Source organism: Epargyreus clarus, unplaced genomic scaffold, assembly GCF_041222505.1.
Source record: "Epargyreus clarus isolate Ecla_fem2 unplaced genomic scaffold, WU_Ecla_fem_2.2 ptg000019l, whole genome shotgun sequence".
NCBI lineage: Eukaryota > Metazoa > Arthropoda > Insecta > Lepidoptera > Hesperiidae > Epargyreus > Epargyreus clarus.
In genome coordinates this window covers 10,188,693-10,209,192 of record NW_027332227.1, presented here as the reverse complement: position 1 = coordinate 10,209,192, position 20,500 = coordinate 10,188,693, and the positions used below count along the sequence as shown (strand labels likewise).

The 20,500-nt window shown below is 33.3% G+C and overlaps 1 protein-coding gene and 2 long non-coding RNA genes across 4 annotated transcripts in view; 1 reads left to right on the top strand and 2 right to left on the bottom strand.

Annotated features, from left to right (window-relative positions):
• Positions 1–1,007: 1,007 nt before the first annotated feature.
• Positions 1,008–1,933, bottom strand: LOC140750151 (uncharacterized). The gene is made up of 2 exons (XR_012103173.1): positions 1,175–1,933; positions 1,008–1,117 (listed from the first exon to the last, which is right to left on the bottom strand). It is a non-coding gene; the product is annotated as an uncharacterized LOC140750151 (long non-coding RNA).
• Positions 1,934–3,542: 1,609 nt separating this feature from the next.
• On the bottom strand, positions 3,543–4,445 carry LOC140750397 (uncharacterized). Its single transcript, XR_012103201.1, has 2 exons — positions 3,710–4,445; positions 3,543–3,652 (listed from the first exon to the last, which is right to left on the bottom strand). It is a non-coding gene; the product is annotated as an uncharacterized LOC140750397 (long non-coding RNA).
• A 120-nt stretch (positions 4,446–4,565) lies between these two features.
• Positions 4,566–20,500, top strand: part of drpr (multiple EGF like domains draper) — a 36,989-nt gene continuing 21,054 nt past the window's right edge. For both annotated transcript variants that reach the window (XM_073083927.1, XM_073083926.1), the window contains exon 1: positions 4,566–4,910. The gene's annotated coding sequence lies outside the window, so the exon portion shown is untranslated. The remainder of the gene's footprint in view (positions 4,911–20,500) is intronic.

The following is a 20,500-nucleotide window of genomic DNA, read 5'->3' as shown; positions in this document are numbered from 1 at the left end:
AAAGATATCACAGCTTTAGTGTGACTATAGAGTATGTATTATTATATACAGGGTAAGTGTGACCAACTTATAGTCCGACATCGTGTAGCTGATTTCGTAAAACAGCAAAGTGTGTAGTAACCTATATAGGTAAACAGTCATTTTTTATCTTCATGAACGACTTTTCAGTTTCCCCTGCTTTTTCTGGCATTGGCTGAAGAATATATACGCTAATGGCAAAAAAAGGTAAAACATTTACATAGGTTACTAATTTACTAGACTCTTTGCTTTAAATCTTACATATACATCCATACGATTTTCTGACCGATTCTCTAATCCGATATCTCGAATCCGATATCGGAAAACGATATTGGATTGGAAGCATAGATGCAAGTCCATCATTATAAGCTTCCAGAATATCGTTAATAATCTAGAAGTGTGTTCTAGTTGAAAATATTAATTTTAATTTTTTTCAATCAATCAAAATGTAATATTAAGATATGATACTGTAATATTAATATATGAAAGAGATTATTGGAAGTTTATATTGTAATATTTAAGCAATTCAGACACGTGCCGTTCAGAAACGTTCGATTACTTCCGTCGTGGTCACACGCTGCCCTACTCGCTTCGGTAAGGCTGTCACTTCTTTTGAAGAAATAGTTTTCGCATTACAAAAATATAATAAGTACTCTGGGAAAAAATATACTAGGTACACATTTAGTTTTCGCCAAATAACTATAATGTAATTATCAGCACATACATTTTTCTGATAACTTTTTTCTATAATACACACCAAGAAGACGAATTTTATATTTTTGAGATGACCTCTTTATGAAAACATGATCATAAAACGAATTTAGATGATGACTATGACATCTGGATTACGGATGATACTGTAGTATCTTTGGTACGAAATGATTTACGCCATAATTATTTTTCTACAATATATATATGTAGGATCTGGAGCCAAGGAAGGTATGTCAGGATTAGGAATTCCCATATTGCAGGGATTAAATAGCCATAAATAATAATCAAAAGGTTTATTTACACACCAATCTTACAGGATAGGACAACACTCAATATAATAACAGGTGTACAAATAGTAAAACAAAGTTAAAATAGTTACGAACAGAATCTTAATTCTATGTTAATATAATGGTAACACTACCACCTGAATAATGACGAACAGAACCTTAGTTCTACGTTCGTATAGTGGCAACACAGCCACCCGAATAGTGACGAACAGAGCCTTAGCTCTATGTTCGTATAGTGGCCTCACAGCCACCCGAATAGTGACGAACAGAGCCTTAGCTCTATGTTCGTATAGTGGCCTCACAGCCACCCGAATAGTGACGAACAGAGCCTTAGCTCTATGTTCGTATAGTGGTTACACAACCACCCGAATGGAGACGAACAGAGCCTCAGCTCTATGTGTTCGTATAGTGGTTACACAACCACCCGAATGGAGACGAACAGAGCCTCAGCTCTATGTGTTCGTATAGTGGCCACACGTCCACCCAAATAGCGTATCGCCTTGTTCAGGCAATACAGCTAAAGCATAGGGTATCGCGCTAGCGATTCCGCTTATGCAATATACAGTGCTAGACTGTACCAGGTAAACCAACAGTTCTGTTGGGAGCAGAGCTCTTTCATGAGTCTTATCCGAAGATAGACTGCCTGCACCTTCCAGGATGAGCTCTTATATAGGGGTAGACCACGCCCCTAATTCCCGCCAAACAGCTCTGTTCAATGGCGTTCGTCAAGTGTTTACTCGATACAGTTCCAAATTTGAATTATTGAGATTAAATCAAATATTCGTTCAGAAATTATCGTAAAGTTAATACAGTGTTCTTTATTTAAAAACTATAATCTAATTACAATGTTTTGAACAGAAACCCACTTAATATCGAATTATATTCTCAACTGCCTGCGACACGGCCAGAACTGACGATTTACACGTCCTCGTGTGGGTTTAAAACATATTCAGGTAAATACCGATCGGCCTATCTGACCACTAAATAAAAATAATTAACTTTCTTTAGAAAAAGTCCTGAATCCATCATAAATCATTCTAAAAACAATAGTTATTATAATTAAAGCTGTTACAGACATATCAGATAGCTAACCGTCGTTGGCGTCAAATCAAGATAGACAACCCGCATTGGCGTCAAGTCCAGATAGACAACCCCTCATGGGCGTCAAGTCAAGATAGACAACCTGCATTGGCGTCAAGTCAAGATAGACAACCCTCATTGGCGTCAAGTCAAGATAGACAACCCCCATGGGTGCCAAGTCAAGATAGACAACCAGAACAAGAGTCAAGATAGACATCTTGTAAATTGTAGCTATAATATATCCAGTGAAAGAACAATTATCATCATTACCGTCATAATTGACGTCCTCATTAACACTAAATGGACATTCAGGCATTTTTCTTACACGGTCATGAGCATAATTTATTACTATTTAAAGAGTTTAACAATTAAATTAAAATTAAAATTGTAATGTCTAAAATAAATTAATTTAACATTTTCATGTTTAAAATAAATTTGCCAGATAATTTATTAGAAAAAGACTCACTAATAAGAGAACATTCAGCTCCAGAATTATAACAAAATTAAAGTGTCTCACCAAATTACTTAAATAAACCCGTGACAGGTTGTACTTTACAAGCTTCTACTCGTTTAACTGTTGGTTGACTACTCGATGATTGGCTACCATCAGCCTTGCTCGTACCATCCGGCTGCCTCTCGGATGAATTTGGGCAACGCAGAGCTACATGCCCCGACTCCCTACAGTGGAAGCAGATGACCTTCTTTGGCGCCGATGTGTAAGGAGAGCTCGAAGAATACTGGTTGGATTTCTCAGCCTTCCTAAATGATAAAACACTTAACTCTTGTTGAAGTTTATGCCTATCAGTTATTTGGCTAGTATATGCCAAACGGTGAGTATGGGAATCAAACTTGGAAACATGTGCTAATACAGTAGAAACGGCGATTTGCTCTATACTCAGGTTATTCCATTTAGAAGTAAGTGTGGAAACTAAACGACCAGCATAAGCAGCTATAGACTCATTATCTTTTGGTTGGCCATTTTGGAGGTTAATAAGAGTAGCGGCTACAGTTTCGGTTACCTCAAAACGAGAAATAAAAAGACTCTTAAAGTCTAACCAGGTCATACCTGCGTACGATACTTGGGAAAGCCATGTGGCAGCACTGCCCTTTAGGGCTTTACTTAGAGCAATAATAAGGGGTCCACCCTGAAGCGGTTTCTCGGTCAGACATACATCGACGGTATTACTCCAAGCTAGAGCATTAGAATCAGGTAAATCAGGATTAAATTCGGGCAAGCGTATCATAGGCGCAGGGGTAGTAGGCGTTTTAATAGCCTCGATTAATTGAGCCATGTTACGGCTTTGAAGTTCTAACATTGCAAGCCATGGATCCTCAGCCTGCAACACCTGCGCTTGTCCCGATCCCACTTCTGATGTAGGATCTGGAGCCAAGGAAGGTATGTCAGGATTAGGAATTCCCATATTGCAGGGATTAAATAGCCATAAATAATAATCAAAAGGTTTATTTACACACCAATCTTACAGGATAGGACAACACTCAATATAATAACAGGTGTACAAATAGTAAAACAAAGTTAAAATAGTTACGAACAGAATCTTAATTCTATGTTAATATAATGGTAACACTACCACCTGAATAATGACGAACAGAACCTTAGTTCTACGTTCGTATAGTGGCAACACAGCCACCCGAATAGTGACGAACAGAGCCTTAGCTCTATGTTCGTATAGTGGCCTCACAGCCACCCGAATAGTGACGAACAGAGCCTTAGCTCTATGTTCGTATAGTGGCCTCACAGCCACCCGAATAGTGACGAACAGAGCCTTAGCTCTATGTTCGTATAGTGGTTACACAACCACCCGAATGGAGACGAACAGAGCCTCAGCTCTATGTGTTCGTATAGTGGTTACACAACCACCCGAATGGAGACGAACAGAGCCTCAGCTCTATGTGTTCGTATAGTGGCCACACGTCCACCCAAATAGCGTATCGCCTTGTTCAGGCAATACAGCTAAAGCATAGGGTATCGCGCTAGCGATTCCGCTTATGCAATATACAGTGCTAGACTGTACCAGGTAAACCAACAGTTCTGTTGGGAGCAGAGCTCTTTCATGAGTCTTATCCGAAGATAGACTGCCTGCACCTTCCAGGATGAGCTCTTATATAGGGGTAGACCACGCCCCTAATTCCCGCCAAACAGCTCTGTTCAATGGCGTTCGTCAAGTGTTTACTCGATACAGTTCCAAATTTGAATTATTGAGATTAAATCAAATATTCGTTCAGAAATTATCGTAAAGTTAATACAGTGTTCTTTATTTAAAAACTATAATCTAATTACAATGTTTTGAACAGAAACCCACTTAATATCGAATTATATTCTCAACTGCCTGCGACATATAGTACATATTTTCGAATTAGTGGCAGCCCAGTGGCAAATACGAGGATCAGTGCGAGAAAGATGGTATGGACGCACCATTATAAGTTATTTGTAATGGCAACTCTGAGTTGAACGGTCAACGTTCAACTTCAACCTCGAACCAACTTTAGTTTCAATGAGAGTGTATGGATTGTTTAAATTGCTCATTCATTCATGTAAAGACGTAAAGTCGTCGCATTATTTGGATTATTAATTTTAATTTAACGCTTCTATTAGTTAATTTAATACTGCATTTAAGAATACGTTTAACGGAGATTCACTTTTGTGCTTAAAGATTTATATTATTTAAAAAAAAACATCTTAAGAAGTGTTTTTTTTGTGATGGAATCTTTGTTGGTGTTGTGATTAAGTGAAAAAGTGCAGTGATTCACACAATTCATCTCGAGTCGAGACATTATACTAATCAGTTATATCCGGTAAGTAGCGAAAAAAATATTTTTTAAATCATTTTGCCGTCTACGTTCTTTTAAAATCCATAACATGTTATGATTCTCAATAATGCAATATTTCCTACTTATTGTTTTAAATTAGGTCAATGACGAGTGTTTATTCCGTGACTTTACAGTTACGATTTACTAAATTCGATGAACCAACAAATATCTGTTACGTGTTAAAAATCTCGGGGGGATTACGGTTCTTACGGCGCCAAGATTTGAATGCGGATCCGTATAGATTTCGATGAGACAAGACGAAAAGTAAGAATAATTTTTTTTGATATCTCGCTTAGTTTTCGAGATATCGATACTCAAAAATTATTCGAAAATTTCGATTTTTTGCGTTTTAAAAGTGAAATTGCCGAGGAACGGCGTGGCGGAAACGGGTGCAACTGATATCTCCGGATAGGGGAGGACGTGCAGAATACGGTAGAAGAAAAATGAAGAGAATTCGTTAAGAAACGGCGGAATAAAATGAGAAAAACCAAAAATTGATTTTTGACAAACAGAGAAAATTATATTTAAAAATTTAGAAAACGGTGAGAAACGGAAGTAGTATGTGCGAAAAGGTATCGTTGAGACGAGTACGATGGTATAAAATAATTAGAAATCGGGCAAGGGACAACGAAGTTAGAGGTGATTTAAATTGTTGGTATTGGTTAGGTTAGGTTACGTTTAGGTTAGGTTTAGGTTAGGTTAGGTTAGGTTAGGTTAAGTTAGGTTAGGTTAGGTTTTTTTATTATTATTATTATCATAATAATAGTGATAATCATAATAAAGGATAAAATATATCTTCAAAAATTTTTTTCAATAAAATTCCAACATTTTTAATAATGTATTTATTAATATCTTGAAAACTAAGCAAGATATCGAAAAAAAATATTCTTTGTTTTCGTTTTCTTTTCCAAAAATCTATCGAAATACATCATTAAAAGAATATATATTTTTTTTATTTTTCGATTTTTAAATATCGATATCTCGAAAACTAAGCCTGATATCAAAAAAATTTATTCTTACTTTTCGTCTTGTCTCGTCGAGATCTATAAGGATCCGCATTCAAATTTTGGCGCCGTAAGAATCGTAATCGTGCCAAAATCTCTGATTACGGTTCTTCGCGACATTCTTATTTTTTTAAATTCTCAACTCTGCTCTATCTCGCTTCTTTATAGGTAATTGTGCGTAGGTCATTCTGCTCGCTTACGCACAATATAACTTAAAACATTATCTAGAAAGGAAATTACTATTAGTGTGTGCCTGGAGATACATGGTGCATCTTCAAAATTAACATCACCGATGGCTGAAGTCTCTATCCTCCAGTTGTAAAATGTTTTTAAAAGTATAAAACACCATACTTATAAACTTCCAATAAGCATATTTAATAACAAAAAGAGATGTGCAAGAAAAGCTAAATTAACTATTAAAATAGCATCCAAAGAAAAAGTATAAACATTAAGCTCAAAAATAATTCTTAACTTGGCTCATCATGATCCAAGTTATAATAGGTACAAACATTCCTTAAGCAAATAACAAAGAAACTATTGAAGCCTTAAGATTATTTTTCACTGCAGTTATAATATGGCCTTGTGTGCATATTAAAGAGATGCTCAACAGAAGTCTTATATAAACAAAATTTGAAACATATTTTATACCTATTTTTATTTTTAATCAAATTAAGAGTGAAGTACTTTTTGAAAGAGAAATTTGAAATGGTCAAAAAATCTAAGAGAATATTCATTTACAAAAATCTGTTGAATGAATAAAAGTCCAGCAATGCCTTTGATGTGCAGATAGAAATAGCGGCACTGTGATCACTAATTCTATTTATAGAGACTATTTAATTCCTAGTAAAGATAGATCCTGTAAAGAATGACAAAGGTACAAGCCCTATGTCCCATTTTATTAGTGTATTTGCAGTGGTGGAACTTGGAAGGGGCCAAGAAGCTCTAGCTCCATGAATTAAAATCTTTTACTAAATCCATCTATGACTTGAAGAGGATGGCATAGGTACAGAAGTACTAGGGTCTATTTCCCTCGTGCCTCAAATTCAAAATGATGTACTTAAATCCATTTGGAAAATTAATAATTATAGTTTACAAACTAAAAATCCATGCTGAAATTGTATAAGGAAAATTGTTATTCCTGATTCCTGAGGATGCTGATAATGAGGGATAAAATTATAAAACTGTGTATTGGTTCGTGATAATTGTTATAAATTTTTAATTAATTGGACTGTTCAAAGTGGGTAAAAATCGAGTTCAAATATTTCATTGCATAGATACATAGATAATACAACCCAAGTTAATTAAAGCGTGATAAATATGCACAAACAGAACCTTCTTCTGCGGACCCTTGTTTTGAAGTATGCATCCTTATTTTTCTTCTAGGAAGACCTTTTTGTATATTAACATAGTGTACTCCTAAAAATCCTGGAATCACCATTGTTTATGTATAGATATGAATAATATATTTTGATCCAATAAGATACAACACTATAGGATGATCCAATAGGACAAGGATAGGATAGGAAATGCAATAACATTTATATGAAAATTTATTTTCATAATAACTAATTTATATAATAATATTTATATTTATATTTATTTTTATTTATATTTATATAATATTTATTTATATTTATATAATAATATAATAACTATTTAATTATTGTTAATGACAATGACTTGAGTGAACTTCGCATGAATGTACAGAAGGCCAACTGATAAGATAATATTGTTTTAGTGTATGCTCATTGTATCCTGTGGGTTTTGTGATGCATCCTTACATTGTATGTCGGAGAAAATTATACAAATAAGCTTACAGAATATTAATATTGATTTGTAAAGATAAGGTAATTGTAGTTTAATTAAGTACCATATAGCAGTGGTGTTCAACCTTTTGAATTGCATAACCTCCTTCCATCCATCTATCAAAGTTATAAAGTCCAGTGCTGGACAAAGGCCTCCTTTAATTGGTGCCACTCCATTAAGTCCCGTGCCCTTTGAATCCAGTGGTTTTTCAGTCTTCTTCCGGTTGTTGGTCCACCTGGACCTTCTTAGTATGTTACATTATTTCATGAGCTCTTGCCCTATCAACTACTTGGAAACTGTATTTTATTATCTATTTTGTTATGCCATTTGTATTGTATGTTAAGAACAATAAACATTCATACTTAAGTATAGTTCCATTCCAATCATCTCACAATTGCAAATATTCCATTTGTCTTACGCTAGTAACTCTTCCATTGACACATTGATCGTTATATTGTTAGTAATTAAATTCCATGAATGAAGAAGCTGATATGAGTAATATAGGGTAGAGTGGACTAAGAGCCTTATGAATGAATTCATAACAAGGATATCCTTATACATAACATAATTAATGGTTAACAGATTTTGCTGACAATTAATATTAGTAATTAGTATAATGTTAATTATTATTTATCCTTGTTAATAAAATAAATGAAATAAGTGACTTCCGCTTATGTAGAGACTACATTGTAACAATCAGGCATAAAAAGGGCTCCTTTATAAAAATAAACGAGATGATTTTGATAATAAAATGTATATGTACCTATTATTAAACATTTATAATTAGAGCAGCAATTGTCATAATAAATTATTAGTGAATAATTATTTTCGTTTATAGAATTATGCATTTAATACCTTAGAGTACTTTGGCCTGCTAAGTCTGCAATAAACACTGGGTTGACCTGTTTAACTCGTAACTAGTGTCACCAAACATTTAGAATAAATAACCAGGTCATTCAACCAACCAACAAGAACAATGTATTTAATCATCTCCACTGGTGAAAGTAAGCTTTTTTGGCAAAAATATTTTTTTATAGAAAAAAATTGCAATTCAAATAAGATATTATTATTACTATATTCATCATCATCTAAGGCGCTACAGCCACGCGTGGGCCTTGGCCTGGTCCGGAATGTTTCTCCAGTCTGGTTAGTGAAAATTTATCTATTCAGATTTTTTTTATAATACAGGAGTAGCAGACGAGCATGCAGTCCACCTGATGGTAAGAAGCTACTGTCACCCATGAACATCTGTAATTGACACCAGATAGGATTAGATATACCTGAGGTCGGCCACAAGTGTGCCACTACCCCTGAGGACTAAGATGGAACGCCTTACAAAGTATGTCTTCATTATCCTTCAAACCAGAACACAGTAGCGTTTAACACTGCTGTTATGAGGCAAAAATAGTTGTGGCGGTGGTGCCATCTAATCTCCAAAACATATTTTCGTAAAACTGTCTTTGTCCACAGTAGGGCAATGCCTTTTTTAATAAACCTTCATCAGTGAAAAAGTATTTAAGCAAAATAGAAATGAATGAAATATTTTTAGTTAATATTAGAATAGTTCAAATGTCTCAACTAAAGTGGAACATCTGGCGACCGTGTGCGTAATTATAATTGTTGTAGTGGACTCATCAACGCTGACACGTATTTTGATAATATTCGCAGCGGTGGCACACTTATCGTTCTTGTTATAATAATGAAAACAAGTAGTCGAGTAGGAACTGCATTTGTCATGTATTAAATCGTCGCTGTTATGAAATGTAGGTAATTGTTACGTTAATTTCATTTTAGAACTTTTATATAGATGATACGGATTGTTATTGCCTGTACATAATACATGGTATTAGTTATTATTTCTCAAATATATTACAAGCGTAAAATATGTTTGTTAATCTTATAACTTATTTTTGTAAGCATATCATAGGTATTTTCGATAAAATAATGTTATTTCAAATTATTAATTATTATCTAGCGGTTATTAAATTTATCCAATACTTTAGTTATTTAGGTTGATGAGGATCAAATGGGTAAACATGCCACATACAGTTTCATAAGCATAATACAAGTTAAATTGCAGAATTTTATTGAGTGTGATTGGTACGCTTATTTAACTACGAAAGTGGGGGGGCGACAAAGTCAGACTCGACCTATTTGCGTACCAAGGATCGCGAAATTAATTGTAGGACACAAGAATGACATTCATCTAATCTATATTAAAATCGTTAGGTACATGTCACAGCTCAAAAATGATATGGAAATAGGCTACACCGTTATTAGCGAAAGCGGAACAAACAAAAATACCTACTCACTTTCATTTTAAATGTTAATAAGGATTATTTGTTGGTTTTATATTATAACTGCCCTTTCGGTAATGTACTCGTCACCTTTATACTAGTTGAGTGCTGGTCTAAGAGGAAATCTTCGAGTCTTCGGTTAACTCTGAGAATATGGCATGGTATGTCTTACCGCATAAATAAATTTCGATTTTCGTTCGCGATGTGGGCCAAGTGGACCGGTATACCAAATACTTGGGGCAAGAATTTAAATAGCGTTTAGTCCAACGAGTTGTAGGCGTGTGGTGCGTCCGACTCGGGGAGAGATCTAGACATTATTAGGTTTAAGACCTGACCTGCCTAGTAAAACAGCCACTATAATATTTTCGGTACAGTTTTCCAATCCAGTTCGATGCAATATAAATATGACTACGCGTCTCCAAGGCATCACGAAAATAGTAAACCCAGCATAGATTTTGAGCGTATAACTTTAAAACCTTTAGTCTATCAGTTTTTGTATTTCATGGCATATCTGACTTCAGACTTCAAGTATATTTCTGATATTTTCGTCTACAATAAAGTTATTCAAAGTCGCCAGACCGTTTTCACAAACAATAAATAATTACTATTCCAAAGCTTCACATTTTTAACGCTTAAAATACAATTAGGCCTCAAGGTTGTTGTTGTTTGTTGTACTCGTATTTTTTACTGATTGCTAACTTTTCCCGGTTCCAAACAATTATTATAACAATTGAATTTAGTGGATTGTTCGTTTTTATACTTGGATGAAACGATTATAGTGCAGTAATAGGTGCTTAAAAATAAAACTTTTATGTTCCGTTTTAAATACAAGCATTGTCATATTAAGTATAAATTTCTTTATCATACTTTAATGCTGCATAGCTCGACCCATATAGCCATTCTTAATATACAAAGGAAATCAGAGCGATAAGCTTTACTTTACATGTCTCATAATTTACTTTATTTAATTTTTATCAAAGCGTGTGCTTCATTACTTTGACCCATTTATGTAAAACCTAATACATAATTAATGTGAATTACTTTTAATAAAATGATTTGACTTCAACCCTTTTTATGTGCCATTGCTGGGCAATGTTATCTCAATTGTGTAACGTGCTCAAATACGCTGCTCCGATATAAAAATTCTATGTATAAAATGTAACTATTTAGTCTATTTACAGAGAACTAAACAGTTTCTATCATTACTGTGAAAACCGGTCTTTATTTCGTCGTCGTCCTTAACAGTTTAGGTAGCGGAATGTATACTTGTTTCAAAATACGACAATCGTTTGCAATCGTAATGTAATACACTTTTACGTACGCAGCAATTACAATTGTTGGGTTGAGTAGTAGCAGAGGTTTGAGTGGAGATGTACTTGGAATACTTTGCTGTGGTATTTTTAGATCCGACCGTATCCAGTTCATGTTTATTTTGAACTAGAACGACTGGTTGCACGGAATGACATGTATTTTGTCTCTGTGTACGGAATACTATATGAATACTTTAATACGATTATAATATTTACGATGATTCTAACAGAATAATTTATATGAGTAAAGAAATTTGATTTCTAAAGATTTTTATTCGCTAGGTATGTTTTGTTTATACTGAAAACTAATCGAAAGGTTATTATGTGAGTGTAGAAAGCGTTATGCAAAGTTTTACCATATAAGTAAACAAGTGACCTAGCAAATATTATAATGATTAAGTTACAGACATACTTTGATTAGATTTACTGCATATTTCAATAAGCAATTTGACAGTGTTTTTCAGGATAAACAGCTGTGGTATGTTCCCTAAATTTAGACAGATAACACTCGTAAAACCACAGGTACATCTCAAAAATACCGGATTCTATCGACCCGTGACTGACTCTAATTTAATTGAAAATTAGACGAGCTTACCTGTAAGCGAAGTCTGATTATAATTTTATGAATGGTGATCTGAAATATAATTGAGAATTACAATGTAGTATCCTTCTTCCCACTCGTCGGCATCGCGATTGTTTAGCCTTTAAAAACAAAAAAAGTTTAAAGACCACTGACACTGCGTATGACAGTGACAGCTCCGGATTCCTCACTTAATTTAGAGTCTATCATTTCCAACTTAGTCTCCTTGATAATATGCATGCTGTCTATATCTAGGAGACTCTTGTTCTTATTGTTGCAGTATGGGTTTTGATTTTGGGAGGGTGGGTAATTATATTTCAGATCACCATTCATAAAATTATAATCAGACTTCGCTTACAGGTAAGCTCGTCTAATTTTCAATTTTATTTCATGGTGATCTGAAATATAATTGAGAATTACAATGTAGATGTTTAGAGACAACTGCAACAATGGGACATGTAATTAAATTAAAGATTTATTACCATACATATATATTATTATATGGATTTAATTACATTGCTGAATATTTATATGTTCTGCATCATATGGATGAGATGTTGTGAAATCCATAGTGCTTAGTGAGATTTATTCTCAATAATAAAATATACATATATATAAAAATACAATATGAAAATATCATATTAATAAGAAATTTTTCTCTTAATTAGGTATTATTATAAAATATACATAATTATTAGGATTGCTAACTGAATATTTACTCTTACTGTATAATATGGATGAAATGTTCTGAAACACATAGTACTAAGTGAGATTCCCTCTGAATTAGATGAAATAATATTCAGTGCAATAATAATGCAATATTTTTCTCTAAATATATTATTACTAAAATTGGCCAATAATAATAATAGTAATATTGTAATTTAGTCAGTATTAATAATTATTCAATTCAAGCTTTTGCACCTTGCAAAAAATAAATACATACAAGGTCGAAAATATGTTTTCTACCCTCCATAGTATGTTATAATTATGTGTAGAATGAATTACTTGGTCAATTTTATTGACACAAATAATACTATTTCCTTTGCTATATAGCAATATATGTATAAATATGTTTCATATGTGATGTGCATTATATAATAATGTACTTTTATATAATACTATACTTAAATGTACCAGTAGGTACATTGTATGTATTCCAATATTATTAAAATAGGAAGCCATCCCATGTTGAATATTAAGGAATTAATACCATTATTTATTGACAAATTATGATTGGGTATTTGATTTGATCTTGGGATGATATATGCCCCATGTGAGATAAATTTATATTTTATGTTGTAGGTATACCCGGTATAATATTGGGTGTTATACCTACTTTGTTTCTTTATATTAGTGTGCATGTTCAGGAGGGACATGATCATTCTTAGATCAATGAAACATTTTAGTTTTATATGACTTCCTGTTTTTGTAGGTATATATCAGATTTGCAAAAGTTACTTATACTTTTTGCTGTACCATGCTTATGCATGCCCTCTGTAAAGTTACATATCTATATGGTTGGTTGGAAAGCTTATGATGTGTTTCCTTTTGAAATCCAATCTGACTTTCCATCTAACATCTTTCCCTAAAAATGTGTGTAACTATCAGTTATGTGTATGTAAAAGTTGATATCAGTTTTCATAGCAGTATTTATGTATATGATTATTTCAAACCCCATTCATGACTAGACCAGAAAAGCTTATCTTGAGTCAAAAGTATTTATGCTGAGCATTCCCAGGATTAATTCAGTTTTAATAAGTCAAATATTTTATAACTTCCATGGGGTTCTGGCTTACTTAGCCTGTAATGATTACTAACACAACTGGTTCTAGTTACAGCTCTGACAGTGATAAATTGTAAAGTTATTACCCACATTTTTCTCCATCTTAATTCTTTAATAAAAGGAAAGTAGATAAATCTTCTATATATAATAATTATAATAATAATTTGTATATATAATATAGTTTTCTTTGTTCCAGGCCAGATGTCTGCCATGTGTGTCCTATATAGTAACGTTCATCACACATACCCCTAAGGGATTCCTATTAATTCTAGGGATGCTAGATTTACATTTGAAAATTGATTGGACATGCAGCTTACTTTCTTTGTTTTATGTTTTATAAGAGCATCTAGGTATACACACTAGGCATAAAAGACCCAAAGAAGATATCATATTAATGGCTGGCCATTCACATGATATAATAATATTGTTATTACTTTTATATCATTAACTAGGTATCGCTTGTGTGCGCTCGCTGCTAAAGCAGCTCGCGGAACGGTTGTCTTCTTTAGTTTTGCGTGCAAAATTTTTTTACATTTTTTCCCCTATATTGAAGTTTTATTAATTCTGATTGGGGCTGTTTGGAAAAGATATGAGTTAATATTTGCAAAATACCAAGAATTTGGGTCGTGATTTTTTTGTCTATAAGCCATACATTTTAAAGACATAATAAGGAGACAAAAGCTTGAAATATTACATACAAAAATAACTATTTATAAAAATTGTTATTTCTTGTATGACAACACTAAAATATTTTTTTCTCAAAATGTGCAGAATATTAGTACCTACAAACGCCTCATACATTCTAATGATATCAATAGAAGGCAATAGCTTGAAATATTGCATACAAAAATACATATATATGAAAATTATTATTTCTTGTATGGCAACACTTGAATATTTTGTTACCAAAATGTGAAGTCTATTAGTACCTACAATCGCGTCATACATTATAAGGTTGTCAAAAATATACAAAAGCTTGAAATATAACATACAAAAATGCATATGTATGAAAATTATAATTTTTTGTACGGGAACACTGAAATATTATTTTACCCAAATGTTAATACTTCTAGTATCTACAAACGCCTCATACATTGGAATGACATCAAAAGGAAACAACAGCTTGAAATATGACATACAAAAATACACTTGTATGAAAATTATTATTTTTTATATGGCAACACTGAAATAATTTTCCGCCAATTTATACAGTCTATAACTACCATTAAACGCCTCATACAGAAAACGGACGTTTAGTGATGCTGGGCTTGGTGGTGGTGGTATTTAAAGGGAGACAACAGCACGAAACACCACATACAAAAATACAAATGTATGAAAATTACTATTTTTTGCATGGCCACACTAAAATATTTTTTTATCAAAATGTGCAGAATATTAGTACCTACAAACGCCTCATACATTCTAATGATATCAACAGAAGACAACAGCTTGAAATATTGCATACAAAAATACATATATATGAAAATTATTATTTTTTATATGGCAACACTTAAATATTTTGTTACCAAAATGTGAAGTCTATTAGTACCTACAATCGCGTGATACATTATAACGTAGTCAAAAATTTACAACAGCTTGAAATGTGCCATACAAAAATGCACATGTATGAAAATTATTATTTTTTGTATGGCAACACTGAAATATTTTTCCACCAATATGTACAGTCTATAAGTACCATTAAACGCCTCATACAGAAAACTGACGTTAAGTGATGCTGGGCATGATGGTGGTGGTCTTTAAAGGGAGACAACAGCCCGAAACACCACATACAAAAATACAAATGTATGAAAATTATTATTTTTTGTATGGCAACACTAAAATATTTTTTAATCAAAATGTGCACAATATTAGAACGTACAAACGCCTCATACATTCTAATGTTACCAATACAAGACAACAGCTTGAAATATTACATACAAAAATACATATGTATGAAAATTTATATTTTTTGTATGGCAACACTAAAATATTTTTTTACCAAAATGTGCAGTCTATTAGTACATACAAACGCGTCATACATTATAACGTTGTCAAAAATTTACAACAGCTTGAAATGTGACATACAAAAATGCACATGTTTGAAAATTATTATTTTTTGTATGGCAACACTGAAATATTTCGTTACACATTGGTACAGTCTATAAGTGCCATTAAGCGCCTCATACAAAAAAGTGATCTCAAATGGTGGCAACAGCCTGAAATCTTCGATAATCCTGTAGAAAATGCATTTGTATGAAAACATTTTTTTTTTATATGGCAACATTGGATTTTCGATTTTTTACATAGGGTCCATTTGAAATAAAAAATATATCCCATACATTACTTATATGCTCTGTCTACGGTTTCCGCCCAAGTACTCAAAAAGTGAAAATCGTGAAAAAAAATTCTGTATCCCAGTGTTGCCAGTCGATTAAGACGAAAATGGTCAAATGTCATTACGGCACCCATAAAAAATAGTCCTGTGAAAAAATTTAATTAAAAATATTTCTCCTTCTACTTTTCACATTTTTGAATGAAAAGATCCAAAAAATGTATGAAAGGTGAAAAAAAAAACTTTACCTGGCAACACTTCGAGCCGAGCCCCATGACCGCCCGATACAAAGTGACTCGCTCAAATGTTGCCAACCTCAAAATATTTCACTTCGAAAAATGCATTTTTTCGTACATTTTACAAAATGGCTGACACAAGGTGCACCATCTAATTTAAAAAAAATATATTGCCATATGATAAAATTGAGGATACAATCCAGCCAATAAATCAAAAATATCGAAAAAATATTAATAAAACCACCGCGCTACGACCCCACAAACACACCTCGAAAAATGAAAGATTTCAAACTCCAATATCTCGGCGGCCATCTTGTTTTTCCAATTTTTTCTAATTTTATCGTAACAGTCGTCCCACAATTAGCCGAAAATAACACCAATCTCAGGTAGGCGCGCAGAATAAAAAAAAAGTTGAAAATCGCAGGAGGGCCGCCATCTTGAATTTTGTATGTTTCCCATTTTTCCTATAACCACCATAATATACCGAAAAAATATTTCATACATTATTACTACCCCCCACCAATAGTTTAGGGTGGGCTACTCGAAATGTCAAAAAAGTGAAAAAAAAAATGTAGCTCCCAGTGTTGCCAGTTAATTTGGATGAAAATGGTCAAATGTCATTACGACCCCCCTGACAAATACCCATGTAAAATATTTTCATTAAAAATGTTTCTCCTTCTACTTTTTACATTTTTGAATGGAAAGTTCCAAAATAAGTATGAACGAAGAAAAAAAATCCTAAACCTGGCAACACTTCAAGTCACGCTCCACAACCGCCCGATACAAGGCGATTCGCTGAAATGTTGCCAACCTCAAAATATTTCACTTCAAAAAATGCGATTTTTCATACATTTTACAAATTGCCTGACGAACGATCCGCCATCTGGTTAAAAAATTAAATAAGTCCAATTTGGTAAAATTGAGCATATATCCGAGAAAAAAAACGAAAAAAATAAAAAAAATATTTAAAAAAACACATCAGTGCCACCCCGCGAACACACCTCGAAAAATGAAAAATTTCAAACTCAAGTATCTCGGCGGCCATCTTGTTTTTTCAACTTTTTCTAATTTCATCGTATCAGTCGCCCTCAAGTTAGTCGGAAACGATACCGATCTTGGATAGGTGCAAAATAAAAAAAAAAGTTGCCCAATCCAGCTCGGCCGCCATCTTGAATTTTGAAAGTTTCAGATTTTTCCCATAGACACGGAGGCAAATAAAAAATTCCACTCATACATCAAACCCACCCCCCACCACTCCTTCAGGTCGAGGAAGTCGATTTTTCGTAAAACTGAAAAAAAATTCCTGCGGCCAGTGTTGCCAGTCGACATCGACGAAAATGGTCAAATGTCATTACGACAGCCAAAAAAAATATTCCAGTGAAAACATTTTCATCAAAAATATTTCTCCTTCTACTTTTCATATTTTTGAATGAAAAGTTTGAAAAATTGTAAGAGTGGGGAGAAAAAAACTCAAACCTGGCAACACCTCGGACCGAGCCCCACGACCGCCCCGAACAAAGCAAATCGCTCAAACGTTGCCAACCTCCGAATATTTCACTTCAAAAAATCTGTTTTTTTCATACATTTTACAAATCGCCTAACAGACGACCCGCCATCTTGTTGAAAAAAAAAATAAATCCGATTTGGCAAAATTGAGGATATATCCGAGAAAATTTTAAAAAATGGCAACAAAATATTAAAAATCCCAAGAGATACGACCTCCCAAAAACACCTCGAAAATTGAAAAATTTCAAACTCAAATATCTCGGCGGCCATCTTGGTTTTTCATTTTTTTTCAATTTCATCGTAACACCCACCTGAAGATTATTCGAAAAAGAAACAAACATCAGCATAAAGTCAATAAATAAAAAAGTTAAAAATTTTAAATCGGCCGCCATCTTGAATCTATGGCATCTCATATTTTTCCCTTTGCCTCGGGGGGGAGAGGAGAAAACCCGCCATAGACAACAAAGTCGCTCCTAGACGGCAACATGGAGAACGGCATGTCAGTCAGTCAGTGGTAAGTTCAGGATTATATATATATAATGTGTCACATCACATATTACCATGGTGGACATTATTTACCCTTAGCCTAAGCTTCATTATGAAATGAGAACAATTTCAGTTTTAGTGTAACTAACATAGACATTATGAAGACTTAAGTGCAATAGCGATTCTCATATTATGCTTGTCTTTATTCCAGGATTAATGGACTGCTGTGTTATTTTTTGACTGGTGTATAAATGTATGATGCATGTTTCTATATAAACCTGGTGTTGCTAAAGGAAATGTTTAAGCAACAATATAAGTAATATATTAATATTTGATTGCTTTTTGTAATGTTGGGAGTACCAGGCTTCTGTTGTAGAGCATTACATAGGCACCAATAATCTTTAGTCAATTTTTTCATGATGTTCAGCCTCATATTTTAAGCAGTTTTACTGTACATGTAAAAGTGAAAAATATGTGCAGATATTTAATAATTACCCATATGTTTGTGGACTGAACTTCCAAACCTTTAATTATTACTGTATTTATTCCTATTGAGTCACTGAAACATAAGTGTAACGAAATCCAAAATGATAATTTTGTATAAATTCTCACATTTGTACATAAAGTTCACTCTTGACACATATTTGCATTTATGTCACATATGCCATATAAATAAGTAATACTAAACAAGGTTTTTGAATTATTTACAAGTATGGACATTTATTATTTAGCACATTTGTATTGTTATAGTATTGCAGGTATTGTTATAGTACCTGGCCTTAGAATAAATCATATAGGTATTTGTGTCCAAAGACAACTCCAGACTTCTGGATTGATTATCACTGTAAACCAGTGTATTAAATAGATAATTTAAAAACTTCAATTCAAGTTACATCTATATATAATAGAGTTATATATGTTATGTAAGCTCAATGACTTTAAGTAGGTACTCTGTACCAGTAGTTAAGTGGTGCATTATAGTTCTGATTGTACTCCTTGATACAAATCTCCTTAGAGTTATACCTTAATAATACAAGTATTTCCTGAAATCCGCAATATCTTGAAATACACCTAATCTGGATGTTAGGATATTCATATACCTAGCCCACAAGATATCAAATCAAACAGCTTTATATAGCTGGTAACTGATTAAATTTTATTATACATAATTTGTATATATGTGAGTAAGAGGTACTACAATATAACCCATGTAATATTGTTTACTTTGAGCCATGTATAGGTACCTGTTATTTGCTTATAAAACAGCTGAAATTGAGTAGGAACTATAGAGTATCCATAACAAATCAATGAACTCTGCTCAATTGTGTTGAGGTATTAAAACAGAATGCTACTATCAAAGCTAGGACTTCAGCCGCTGGTTCCAATATATGAGATACTTATAGTATTCTTTCTTTATGTGACTAAAAATATATTGGACAGATATGTGTCAGTATCAATAAACCGGAGTCTTGTTTGCTTAATCATTGTCCTCCTGAGGTGGTTCTTTTGAGAGAGCATGCCTTCTGTTCTATTTCAGGTTAACATGAAACAGTTGTCATGTATATACACCAGTGTGTATGTGATAATGTAAGGAGCACATATATTACCATTTGAGATCGAGCATTGGATTAACTAGTATACAAAGATAATTTTGTCATCAATGTTGTAAGATTTTTATCTTGACGCCATATATTAAATTTTAATATCATATAACACAATTGATTTGTGTGGAACGACCAATCTCAACCAATTTCAAATTGGCAACGGAGTGCTGCATAAAACATTTGTCACAAATGTCTGTTTTAGACATTGTTTTCTGATAAGATAGTTAGTCTTCTATCATTTGTAATGCAGCTAAGTGAGTTTCAATGTCTTCAGTATGATTCCGTTACATGAGCTCATGAGCATCATGCTGTGCGGTGAATCCTGATAAGATTCTTATGTGCACGGGGTTATATTTGTTATGGGTTAGCGCACCAGCAATGTGATGATTCCTATTTTCTGTTCTCCACCATGTATTGCACATATTTTTATCGTGTGTATTGTGGTGGAGCATAAATTACCTATTATGACCTTTATAGGTAGCACTAGTTAAAGTGTTATTTTGAGAAGAGCATCAAAATGTACCAGGTTGATTTCCTCAGTTCTCATTGGAATATGTTATTCATCCAGGTGCTTCACACATACCTCCCAATTTTAGAGAACTCTGATGATATTATTGTATTCACTCGTTGT